Source organism: Rhinoraja longicauda, chromosome 5 (genome assembly GCF_053455715.1).
Source record: "Rhinoraja longicauda isolate Sanriku21f chromosome 5, sRhiLon1.1, whole genome shotgun sequence".
Classification (NCBI taxonomy): domain Eukaryota; kingdom Metazoa; phylum Chordata; class Chondrichthyes; order Rajiformes; family Arhynchobatidae; genus Rhinoraja; species Rhinoraja longicauda.
The window spans coordinates 88,137,414-88,151,183 of NC_135957.1; the positions used below are offsets into that span (position 1 = coordinate 88,137,414).

The 13,770-nt window shown below is 45.4% G+C and overlaps 1 protein-coding gene across 2 annotated transcripts in view; it reads left to right on the forward strand.

Moving 5' to 3' along the window:
• acoxl (acyl-CoA oxidase-like) overlaps positions 1-13,770 on the forward strand; it is a 323,411-nt gene that overhangs the window by 123,534 nt on the left and 186,107 nt on the right. The gene's annotated exons all lie outside the window — the stretch shown is intronic.

Below are 13,770 nucleotides of genomic sequence, written 5' to 3' on the forward strand. Positions count from 1 at the left end.
AGTTTGTACGTTCTCCCCGTGACCATGCGTAAGTTTTCTCCAGGTGCTCCGGTTTCCTCCCACACACCAAAGACGTGCAAGTTTGTAGGTTAATAGGCTTCGGTAAAAATTGTAAAATGTTCCTAGTGCGTGTGGGATAGTGTTAGTGTGCGGGGATCGCTGCTCAGTGCGGACTTGGTGGGCCGAAGGGGTTGTTTCCATGCTGTATCTCTAAACTAAACTAAACTAAACTAAACTAAAACTAAACAAATTGGAGACAACTTCTTCAGTCTCGACCCTGATACTGATGGATACTGATGGAGAATGATCAGCCATGATCACATTGAATGGTGGTGCTGGCTCGAAGGGCCGAATGGCCTACTCCTGCACCTATTATCTATTGTCTATTGACCCGAAACGTCGCCCGTTAATTCTCTCCACAGATGCTACCTGAGCCACTGCGTTCCGCCAGCACTTTGTGTCTTGCCTAAGGTGCTGTGGTTTAAAAAGATGCCTTGTTACATTTGATAATAGAAAATGAAAGAACGTGATCAATTTCCATTTTGCTAAAGTAGAACATTGTAAAGGTGAAGGAAATAGCTACTCGCACAGTTAATAATACTTCCCGTAACAACAGTGAACATTAACACAGTTCCTCAAAATACCTGAGACATGTTTATTCAACAGTTATTTGTTAAGAACAAACGTTTCCAAGGATGGAGTTACATATTCTCACACAGTTTCACCTCCCTGTTTCACTGCTTGTCTCTGGAATGGTCATCTTCAGATGCAATCCTAGTTGCTGCATTTTCCAGACGTTTACCTTCACTGTCAATTTGTAGAAACACAGAAGTTAAAGCAAATGTTGATCGAGTCATAGAATAATACAGCGTGGAAACTGGCCCACACCAACCAACATGTCCCACTTGCACTAATACCACCTGCCCGCGTGTGGCCCATATCCCTCCAGACCTGTCCTATCCATGTACCTGTCTAACTGTTTCTTAAACGTTGGGATAGTCCCAGCCTCAACTACCTCTTCTGGCAGCTTGTTCCATACACCCATCACCCTCTGTGTGAAAAGATTACCCCTCAGGTTCCTATTAAATCTTTCCCCCCTCAACTTAAACCTATTTCTCGAAACAAAAAAGCGAGAGGAAGTCAGCTGGTCAGGCAGCATCTGTATAGGAAAAAGACAGACGAGGTTTGGGCTCGGGACCCTTCTTCAGACTGATGGTGTAGGTGGGAGACAGCTGAAAAAAAGAGGTGGGGGGGGGCAAAGCCTGGCGAGTGATGGGGATGGATGGCAGATGACTCTGGCTTTGTCACACCCTCCAGTGACAAAGGCTGGAAGTGAAAAGGGGACAAAAGGGAGTCAGATACGGAAAGAAGAGGAGGAGTGAAATGTAACACTGGAGGAAGGGGTATGGGTGGAAGGGGGGGGGGGAACGAGGGGGGATAAAAGTAAAAGAGTCTGAAGATGGGACCCAACCTGAAATGTGACCTTTCTTGTTCTCCAGAGATGCTGCCTGACCGGCTAGGTTACCGGCACTTGTGTCTGTACAGTTCTATGTTCTAAGAGGGACTTGGGGATGGGAGATGAGTGTACGTAGAAGAGGAAAGGATCAGGGTGGTAGGAGAAATGTGTGCACTGGGATGGATCAGGGTCAGGGGCAAGTGAGAGGGTGTAGAGGGTGAATGACCTGAAATTGGAGAATTCAATGTTTGTATCGTTGGGGTGTGAACTGCCTAAGCAGAATACGAGGTGCTGCTCCTCCAGTTTGTGTGTGGCCTCACTCTGGCATTGGAGGAGGCCCAGGACAGAAAGGCCAGTATGGGAATGGGAAAGGCAGTTAAAATGGTTGGCAACTGGGAGGGGGAGGGGAGGGGGGGGGGTGGAGAACAAAGGCAGACCCGGCATGGGGGTGTAGTGGGTCTGGACGCGACAGGAATCAGGCCAGACGCCAGGTAAGAAGTAACAATAACTTTAATGCAGTAACTGAACATACACTCACTCAGTCAAAACACTAACCCCTTCCAGCAAACCCCGTAGCACCAGACCACTCTGTCCCCAGGGGAATGACCCAGGGAGTGACCTAATCCCCCCTGTCCACTCAGTGTCGAGGGGAATGACCAAGGGAGTGGCCTAGCCCCCGGGCACCGCCACAGGGGAGAACAAAGGAGGACGTGGCGCGGGATACTTTGTAACTTTGTCAGCGCCCTTTACGTGGCGACTATTTGCATACCGTGGGTACGTAAGCAAAGAGTTTCACTGTGACTTGTCACATGTGACAATAAAGCATTCATTCATTCATTCATCCAGCAGGCTTTGGCCGACTGAGTGATTGGTGAAAGGGCCCGATCTCTGCTTGGTCCCACCGACAGAGATGCCAAGTTGTGTGATCATGATAGAAACGTAGACAATAGGTGCAGGAGGAGGCCATTCGGCCCTTCGAGCCAGCACCGCCATTCATTATGATCATGGCTGATCATGTACAATCAGTAACCTCTGCCTGCCTTCTCCCCATATCCCTTAATTTCGCTAGCCCCATGAGCTCTATCTAACTCTCTTTTAAATCCATCCAGTGAATTGGCCTCCACTGCCCTCTGTGGCAGAGAATTCCACAAATTCACAACTCTCTGGGTGAAAAAGTTTCTTCTCACCTCAGTTTTAAATGGCCTCCCCTTTATTCTTAGACTGTGGCCCCTGGTTCTGGACTCCCCCAACATTGGGAACATTTTTCCTGCATCTAGCTTGTCCAGTCCTTTTATAATTTTATACGTCTCTATAAGATCCCCTCTCATCCTTCTAAACTCCAGTTAATACAAGCCCAGCCTTTCTAATTTTTCTTCATATGACAGTCCCACCATCCCAGGGATTAACCTCGTGAACCTACGCTGCACTGCCTCAATAGCAAGGATGTCCTTCCTCAAATTAGGAGACCAAAACTGCACACAATACTCCAGATGTGGTCTCAACAGGGCCCTGTCATGGATGATCATCCAAAATCAGTATCCCGTTCCGGCTTTTCCCCGTATCCCTTGATTCCTTAGCCCTTGGAGCTGAATTTAACTCTCTCATGATGAATGTTTCCCAAAGTTATTCATGACAGGAACTTCAGTGTCAACAGAAAGCGCTGACGTTCACGACAGCACATGTCTCCTGCACACCAAAAGCTAAAGGTGTGACCCACCAATGCAGCACAGACAGCAGAAATTTACACTGTGGGATTTTCATTCCATTGAAATTCTGAGGAATGGAACCACAATTGCAGTGTGTGAGGAATTACAGTAGGTGGCACCTTCAGCCAAGCTGGGGAGAAGGAACGAGTGACGCTTTGGGTCGAGACCCTTCTTCAGATCCTCTTCAGGAGTCTGAAGAAGGGTCTCGACCCGAAATGTCACCCATTCCTTCTCCCCCGAGAGATGCTGCATGTCCCTCTGAGTTACTCCAGCATTTTGTATCTACCTTCGTTTTAAACCAGCATCTGCAGTTCTCTCCTACACATTTGTAACACGAGATTATTGGAATCGTTAACATTTAGTTTAGTTTAGAGATACAGCATGGAAAAGGTCCTTCTAACCCACCAAGTCCGTGCTAACGAACAATCCCCACACACTAACGCTGTCCAACGTACGAGGGAGAATTTACATTTACACCAAGCCAATTAACCTACAAACCTGCACGTCATTGGAGTGTGGGAGGAAACCACAGCACCCGGGGAAAACCCACGCAGGTCACGGGGAGAACTTGCAAACCCCGAACAGACAGCGCCTTTGAGTAGTCAGGGAACCCGGGTCTCTGGCGTTGTAAGGCAGCAACTCTACTGCTGCATCACCGTGTGTGCCTCTTGGTCTGTACTGAACTAGGTTTCCACAGGTGGACAAGGTTTCCGTGTTATACAGCTCCATGAATCTCAATGAAAGGGTTAAGGACTAGAATAATTAGGGAAATTATGTTTTTGAAAAAGTAACTTGTTTACCAATGTGTGTGTGTGTGTTGATGGATATAGTTCTTCTCCACACCCAGTGATCCCTGAGGTTATTTGTGAGGGGGAGTTCACGAGTGGTAGGAGCAGAATTAGGTCATTTGGCCCATCAAGTCTACTCTGCCACTCAATCATGGCTGATCTATCTAATTACTAACTAATGATCTATCTCTCCCTCCTAACCCCATTTTCCTGCCTTCTCCCCATAATCGCTGACACCCGTACTAATCAAGAATCAATCTCTGCCTTAAAAATATCCAATGACGGCCTCCACAGCTGTCTGTGGCAAAGAATTCCACAGATTCACTGCCCTCTGACTGAAGAAAATTTATGACATTTAAAGAGAGCTATGAGAACACCATCCAAGCCTTCCTTCCCTGAGATGTATCAAGAAAGTTTTGGGACTTTACAATAGAGTTAGATAGAACTCTAGTGGCTAGTGGAATCAAGGGATATGGGGAGAAGGCAGGTACAGGTTATTGATTGGGGACGATCAGCCATGATCACAATGAATGGCGGTGCTGGCTCGAAGGGCCGAATGGCCTCCTCCTGCACCTATTTTCTATGTTTCTATGTTTTAATACGACAGCATCACAATTATTAACACTCAATTTTTATTCCACGCTTATTTAATGATCTGAATTATAATTATCCCAGCGAACACAGATAGGATTTGAACTTGAGACTGGACCTTGAGATAAATTTCAAGGACAGTCACTTTTCTATATCAGAAACAGAATCAATGTGAATAGGTTAAAGTTAACATTAAACTAATTATATCATTCGGGTCAGATACAGGTCGACTCATGGAGATAAAAATAGCCAACAAAGTCGAAAATGGTGTGAAAGAAGATATCAAATCATAATATGACTAGTAGTGAATCAGTTGAAACTTACTATTCAGCTTGTGAGATTTCACTTTCGTACTGTAGCCCATTTGTCATCAACATCAATGATTTGAATGAGAACATACAGGGCAAGATTAGCAAGTTTGCTGATGATACAAAAGTGAGTGGTTTTGCAGATAGTGAAGATGGTTGTGAACGATTGCAGCAGGATCTGGATCAATTGACCAGGTGGGCGGAGGAATGGTTGATGGAATTTAATACAGAGAAATGTGAGGTGTTACATTTTGGAACGTTGAACAAGGGCAGGACCTACACAGTGAATGGTAGGCCTCTGGGTGTTGTTGTAGAGCAGAGAGATCTAGGAGTACAAGTGCATGGTTCCTTGAAGGTCGAGTCGCAGGTAGATAAGGTGGTCAAAAAGGATTTAGGCACTTTGGCCTTCATGAATGAATGAATACGTTTATTGGCCAAGTATGTGCATATACAAGGAATGTGCCTTGGTGCTCCGCTCACAAATGACAACACAAACATACAGTTAACAATTAAGAATAAGGCATAAACACATCAAAACAATAAGGATACACCATTACGGTCTAAACATGTGGGTGAAAATAAACCAGAGCAAAAAAGAGACTCCAGACTTTAGTTATTGAGTAGAACTATCACTCGTGGAAAAAAGGTGTTTTTTCCCCACGAGTGATCAGAGTACTGACTAAAGACGTTGTGAGGTCATGTTGCAGTTGTATAAGACGTTGGTGAGACCGCATCTAGAATATTGTGTTCAGTTCTGCACACCATGTTATAGGAAAGATATTGGATCCTGGACTTCCTGCTGGAACGACCGCAGGCAGTGAGAATGGGCCCGCACCTGTCCTCCACTATCACCCTGAGTACCGGCACACCACAGGGCTGTGTTCTGAGCCCCATGCTCTACTCCCTCTTCACACACGACTGTGTTCCTGCATTCGACACCAACACCATTGTCAAGTTTGCAGACGACACAACGGTGATCGGGCTTATCACCCACGGGGAAGAAACAAACTATAGAGCGGAGGTGCAGAACCTGGCGGACTGGTGCTCGGATAACAACCTGTCCCTAAATACCACCAAGACCAAGGAGCTGATCATCAACTTCCGTAGGTCACATAACGGGGAATATGCCCCGATCTCTATCAACGGGGACAGTGTGGAGAGAGTGTCCAGCTTCAAGTTTCTGGGCACTCACATTTCGGAGGACCTAACATGGTCCAATAACACTGCTGTGCTGGTCAAGAAGGCACAACAAAGACTGTTCTACTTAAGAACACTGAAAAAGTCTGGTCTACCCCAACAGCTGCTGACGACCTTCTACCGCTGCACCATAGAGAGCATCCTAACGCATGGCATCCCTGTGTGGTACCTCAGCTGCACGGAGGCCGAAAGGAAAGCTCTACAGCGGGTAGTCCATAGAGCTCAGATGGCCATCGGAACACAGCTACCAGACTTGGAGGGCATCTACAACACACGATGCCTCAGAAAAGCCACCAGCATCCACAAAGACTCTTCACACCCCTGCAACAGTCTGTTCGAACTCCTTCCATCGGGCAGACGATACAAGGCCTTCTACGCCCGCACCTCCAGACTCAGGAACAGCTTCATCCCCAGGGCCATAGCTGCTATGAACCGGTCCTGCTGAGCCGGATGGCCACAACGCATAGATCAACTTGCACTTTACCCTGTCTAAAACTGTCACAATTGTTTCGTTTCGTTGGGTTGCTGTTGTCTAAATTACTTAAATTATTGCATCGTATGGGAGGCGCATTCCCAATCTCGTTGTACCCCTGGGTACAATGACAATAAAGATATATTGTATTGTATTGTATTGTATTGTATTGTCAAGCTTGAAAGTGTTCAGAAAAGATTTACGAGAATGTTGCCAGGACTAAAGGGTGTGAGCTATAGGAAGAGGTTGAGTAGGCTGGGTCTCTATTCCATGGAGCGTAGGAGGATGAGGGGAGATCTTATAGAGGTATTTAAAATCATGAGAGGAATAGATTAAGTAGATGCACAGAGTCTTTTACCCAGAGTAGGGAAATCGAGTACCAGAGGACAAAGGTTCAAGGTGAAGGGGAAAAGATTTAATAGGAATACGAGGGGCAACTTTTCCACACAGAGGGTGGTGGGTGTATGGAACAAGCTGGCAGAGGAGGTGGTTGAGGCTGGGACTATCCCATAATTTACGAAATAACTGGACAGGTACATGGATATGACAAGTTTGGAGGGTTATGGACCAAATGCAGGCAAGTGGGACTAGGGTAGCTGGGACATTGTTGGCCGGTGTGGGCAAGTTGGGCCAAAGGGGCTTTTTCCACACTGTATCACTCTATGACTCTATGTACTACTACCTAGTTCCCTGAAAGTGGCCTCGCAGGTAGATAGGGTGGTGAAGCAGACTTCTGTTCAGTTTAGTTTATTGTCACGTGTACTGAGGTACAGTGGAAAGCTTTTGTTACGTCAAAAGCTTTTGTTACATCCAGTCAGCGGAAAGATAATACATGATTACAATTGAGCCATTTACAGCGTATAGATACATGATAAGGGAATAACGTTATTACCTTATTACCTTTGGTGCAAGGTAAAGCCAGTCTTCGGGTGCCACGAGTTGGAGAATGGACAGATCTGAAAGGAGTTTAAGAGGAACATAGTTAAAGTAAGAAATTTTGCTGTAGGAGTAGAGATTTAAGAGTGTGGAGCGATTGTAATATGTGATTGTAGATCTGCTTCTGTGGCTGGCACGCAAATAGTCGCCTGGGCTGGGCTCCATCTTGGACTTTTGGGTATACTGGTCTTCATCAGTCAGGGGACTGAGTATTAAAGTTGGGACGTTATGTCATAGCTGTACAAGACGTTGGTGTGGACACTTGGAGTGTTTCAGTCACCCTGCTGACGGAAAGATGCCATCAGCTGCAAAATGTGCAGGGAAGATTAACGAGAATATTGCCAGGACTCGAGGGCCTAAGCTACAGGAAGAGATTAGTCATGCTAGGACTTTGTTCCTTGGAGTTGACTTTATAGGGGTGTATAAAACCATGAGGAGAATAGATAGGGGGAATGCATAGAGTCTTTTGCCAAGGGTAGGGGAATCAAGAACCAGAGGACATAGGCTGAAGGTGAGAGGGGAAAGAATTAATAGGAACTTGAAGGGCAACTTTTTTAGAAAGAGGGTGGTGGGTGTATGGAACGAGCTGCCAGAGGAAACAGTTGAGGCAGGTACTACAACACCCAGGAGATTCTGCTGACCCGCTGAGTTACTCTAGCACTTTGTGTCTTTTTTTATAATCCGGCACCTGCAGTTTAATGATATTTGGACAGGTACACGGAAAGGAAACGTATGGAGGGATATGGGCCAAACGCGGGTTCATTGTGTAGGTGTGGCTTCTTGGTTAATGAGGGAAACATGTCTTGGCTCAAAGAGAAAAAAATGTACAATTCTCTAGCTCAGTTCAATGTATTTGTTCTGTCATTGCCAATAACCAGGACAGAGAACAATGTTTCTGTTTTCAGCTGTTTGGCACATATCCTTTGAAACCTTTCATAGAGTCATAGAATGTGGAAACAGGCCCTTCAGCCCAACTGGTCCACGCCGACCAACATGTCCCACCTATAATAGATCAGTCTGAAGAAGGGTCTCGACCCGAAACGTCACCCATTCCTTCTTTCCAGAGATGCTGCCTGACCCGCTGAGTTACTCCAGCATTTTGTGTCTACGATCTACAATAGACCCACCTGCCTGGGTTTGGCCCATATCCCTCCAAATTGGACTATCCATGTACCTGTCCAAGTGTCTGAGTAGGAGTCTCGACCCTCGATCCTTCTCTCCAGAGATGCTGCCTGCCTCCGCTGAGTTATTCCAGAATTTTGTGTCTATCTTCATGTGTCACTGAGGTTGTTATTGCACTTTGTCAATACTCAGCTCGTTACATATACCCACCATATATTTTGGTTGGACCAACTCTTGTTTTTCTGAACACTGGGATACAGTGTTTTAGCAAAAATTACACAATCTCCTCATTAATAACTTTTTTTGCACTCCATGAAGGCAAGTGGACTTTTATCTTCAGGATTGTGAATTGGTAACATTATTGTAATATATATTGGAAAAGTGACTGTAATGTAAACAGGAGACACAAGGAACGACAGATTTTGAAATTTTAAACAAAGCAGAAAGTGGTGGAGGAACTCATTGGGTCAGACAGCATCTGTGGAGGGAATGGACAGACGACATTTTGGGTTGGGGCCCTTCTTCAGACTTATTAGGGCAACACACAATGTGGTGGTTATTTGTCAGGTTTTGTCCTGCCTCCACCTCTCTTGTCCAGCTTTCTCCCCCCTACCCCATCAGTCTGAAGAAGTGTACCAACCCAAAACGTCACCTGTCCATTCCTCCACAGATATTGCCTGACCCGCTGAGTTCCTCCAGCACCTTGTTTATTGACTGTAATATTAGATGCTTTAGAATACAGGTGCTCCTCAACTTACGATGGGGTTACGTTCATCGGAAACCGAAAATATCGTCAGTGGAAATGCATTGAATACACCTGATCTCGTGGCCGGAAGTGAGCGGCGGCTCGCCACGGGTCGCTGCCGTTTGCACCATCACAAAGTCGAAATATCGTAAGTCGAGGCATCGTAAGGCGGGGAGCACTTGTAATCATTAAGAAATAACCGAGGAGGTCTTACCTTCCGTGCCCTTGAGGTCGGCTGTGGGAAGCGCCCCCTAGTGCACGAAGGTTGAGGAAGACGGTGCGTGGAGAGGGACAGCGGTTGACGGGACGACCAGGCAGAGGAGACCGCTGCAATGGGCCTTTGTGGCCAGCTGCAGCTGGGACTGCGAGGTGGCGCCTCTTATATATGGACTCAGTGGGCTGCTCTGTGTACACTGCACTAACTGGGGCAATTTTGTTTATCAATGGGGATAGTCTTGTGGATCTGTGCAAAAAACGTATTTCACTGTACTTGGTACACATGGCGATAAAGAAACCATTGACCATTGAGAATAAGAATGATTAGGAAAACAATCTGGTTTTGAGTGGTGGTGATTAGAATATGGACAAAATAGGCATAGAAACAGAAAATAGGTGCAGGAGGAGGCCACTTGGCCCCTCGAGCCATTCATTGTGATCATGGCTGATCATCCACAATCAGTAACCCGTGCCTGCCTTCTCCCCATATCCCTTGATTCCACTAGCCCCTCGAGCTCTATCGAACTCTCTTTTAAATTCATCCAGTGAATTGGCCTCCACTGCCTTCTGTGGCAGAGAATTCCACAAATTCACAACTCTCTGGGTGAAAAAGTTTTTTCTCACCTCAGTTTTAAATGGCTTCCCTTCACCATTGATCATTGAGAATGAGAATGATTAGGAAAACAATCTGGTTTTGAGCAGTGGTGATTAGAATATGGACAAAATAGGCAGCAACATGGTCAGATGTAAATGTTGAACCGCAATGAGAAATACTCACAATAGTTGACAGAATTCAGACTAATTTTCTGCTGAAAAACAAGAACAAAATGAACTCTGATGGGACATCACAGATCAATAAAATATCGAGGGATGAATAAGTTGTGGGAAAGAATGCTATGTTTAGCAGAGAGCACACCGTGGTCTTGGTGCAGCCCACCAGAGCCGTCAGCACCCATTAGGGAAGGAAGGAGATGAGGATACTAAACTATCTTACTACATAGGATTTCAAAACAGTCTACAGACATGTATCCTGAGATGCTGCCTGACCTGCTGAGTTACTCCAGCATTTTGTGAATATGTACAAAACTGATGATAAGTGTTGGATCAGTTCAGTTTAGTTTATTGTCACTTGTACCGAAGTACAGTAAAAAGCTTTTGTAACCAGTCAGCGGAAAGACAGTACATGATTACAATCCAGCCGCCCACTCTGTATGGATACATGATAAGGGAATAAGAATTCTGAAGAAGGGTCTCAACCCGAAACGTCACCTATTCCTTTTCTTCAGAGATGCTGCCTGACCCGCTGAGTTACTCCAGCACTCTGTGAAACGTCACCTATCCATGTTCTCCACAGATGCTGCCTGACCCGCTGAGTTACTCCAGCACTCTGAAACGTCACCTATCCATGTTCTCCAGAGATGCTGCCTGACCACTGGAATTTAGAAGGATGAGAGGAGATCTTATCAAAACGTATAAGATTATTAAGGGCTTGGACACGTTAGAGGCAGGAAACATGTTCCCAATGTTGGGGGAGTCCAGAACAAGGGGCCACAGTTTAAGAATAAGGGGTAGGCCATTTAGAACGGAGATGAGGAAAAACTTTTTCAGTCAGAGAGTTGTGAATCTGTGGAATTCTCTGCCTCAGGAGGCAGTGGAGGCCAATTCTCTGTATGCATTCAAGAGAGAGCTAGATAGAGCTCTTAAGGATAGCGGAGTTAGGGGGTATGGGGAGAAGGCAGAATGGCCTCCTCCTGCACCTATTGTCTATTGTCTATTGACCCATTGAGACTCCAGCTTTTTTTGTCTATCTTCGGTTTAAACCAGCATCTGCAGATCCTTCCTACACATAAGGGAATAACGTTTCGTGCAAGGGATAGAATCACAGGCAGAATTGGTAATTTAGCAGAAATATTGATAAATATGTTAAAAGTATTTTAAAAGTTAGACAAGTTAGGGGCGGTAGAGTTGCTGGCTTACAGCGAATGCAACGCCGGAGACCCGGGTTCCATCCCGACTACGGGTGCTGTCTGTACGGACTTTGTACGTTCTCCCCGTGACCTGCGTGGGTTTTCTCCGAGATCTTCGGTTTCCTCCCACACTCCAAAGACGTGCAGTTTTGTAGGTTGATTGGCTTGGTAAATGTAAAAAATTGTCCCTAGTGGGTATAGGATAGTGTTAGTGTGCGGGGATCACTGGTCGGCGCGAACCCGGTGGGCCGAAAGGGCCTGTTTCCACGCTGTATCTCTAAACTAAACTAAACTAACTAAACCAAATTGACTTGATAAAGCAAGATGGAATCAGAAATTATATGGTCACATTTAAAAAAAGATACCAGCAAACCAGGGGGAGATAAAAGTCCCTGATCTGAAAACATTGCATCTGCTCAATTTAAAATACTTCATAGAAGAACTAACAAGAGTCAAGTCAAGAGTGTTTAATTGTACATAGAGTCAGATAGCACAGAAACAGGCCCTTCATCCCAACCTGTCCATGCCGACCAAGATGTCCTATCTCAGCTAGTTCATAAGTTTAGGAATAGAATTAGGCCATTCGGCCCATCAAGTCTACTATACCATTTAATCATAGCTGATCTATCTTTACCTCTCAACCCATTCTCCTGCCTTCCCCCCATAACCCCTGACACCCGTACTAATCAAAGGTTATGGGAAGTTTGCCTTTAGTTTATTAGCAACTGTACCGAGGTACAGTAAAAAGTTACAGTGAATCTGTCAATCTCTGCCTTAAAAATGTCCATTGACGGCCTCCACAGCCATCTATGGCAATGAATTCCACAGACTCACACCCTTGATTAAAGAAATTCGTCCTCATTCTAGTTCCAATTGCCTTTATTTGGTCTATATCCCTTTAAACCTTTCCTGTTCCAGTATATTGTAAGGGTAAAAAGACCCTAATGGGAGTTATCTATAGGCCCCCAAACAGTAGCCTCGACATAGGGTGCAAGTTGAATCAGGAGATAAAATTGGCGTGTCACAAATGTAATGCTACGGTGGTTATGGGAGATTTCAACATGCAGGTAGACTGGGAAGATCAGGTTGGAAATGGACCCCAGGAAAGAGAGTTTGTAGAGTGCCTTCGAGATGGATTCTTAGAACAGCTTGTACTGGAGCCTACCAGGGAGAAGGCAATTCTGGATTTGGTGTTGTGTAATGATCCTGATCTGATAAGGGGACTAGAGGTAAAAGAGCCATTAGGAGGCAGTGATCACAACATGATAAGTTTTACTCTGCAAATGGAAAGGCAGAAGGGAAAATCGGAAGTGTCAGTATTACAGTATAGCAAAGGGGATTACAGAGGCATGAGGCAGGAGCTGGCCAAAATTGACTGGAAGGAGGCCCTAGCAGGGAAGACGGTAGAACAGCAATGGCAGGTATTCCTGGGAATAATGCAGAGGTTGCAGGATCAATTTATCCCAAAGAGGCGGAAAGACTCTAAGGGGAGTAAGAGACACCTGTGGCTGACAAGGGAAGTCAGGGATAGCATAAAAATTAAGGAGAGGAAGTATAACATAGCAAAGAAGAGTGGGAAGACAGAGGATTGGGACTCTTTTAGAGCAACAAAAGTTAACTAAAAAGGCAATACGGGGAGAAAAGATGAGGTACGAGGGTAAACTAGCCAATAATATAAAGGAGGATAGCAAAAGTTTTTTTAGGTACGTGAAGAGGGAAAAAATAGTCAAGGCAAATGTGGGTCCCTTGAAGACAGAAGCAGGGGAATTTATTATGGGGAACAAAGAAATGGCAGACGAGTTAAACCGTTACTTTGGATCTGTCTTTACTGAGGAAGATACACACAATCTCCCAAATGTTCTAGGGGCCGGAGAACCTAGGGTGATGGAGGAACTGAAGGAAATCCACATTAGGCAGGAAATGGTTTTGGGTAGACTGATGGGACTGAAGGCTGATAAATCCCCAGGGCCTGATGGTCTGCATCCCAGGGTACTTAAGGAGGTGGCTCTAGAAATAGTGGAAGCATTGGAGATCATTTTTCAATGTTCTATAGATTCAGGATCAGTTCCTGTGGATTGGAGGATAGCAAATGTTATCCCACTTTTTAAGAAAGGAGGGAGAGAGAAAACGGGTAATTATAGACCAGTTAGTCTGACATCAGTGGTGGGGAAGATGCTGGAGTCAATTATAAAAGACGAAATTGCTGAGCATTTGGATAGCAGTAACAGGATCATTCCGAGTCAGCATGGATTTACGAAGGGGAAAT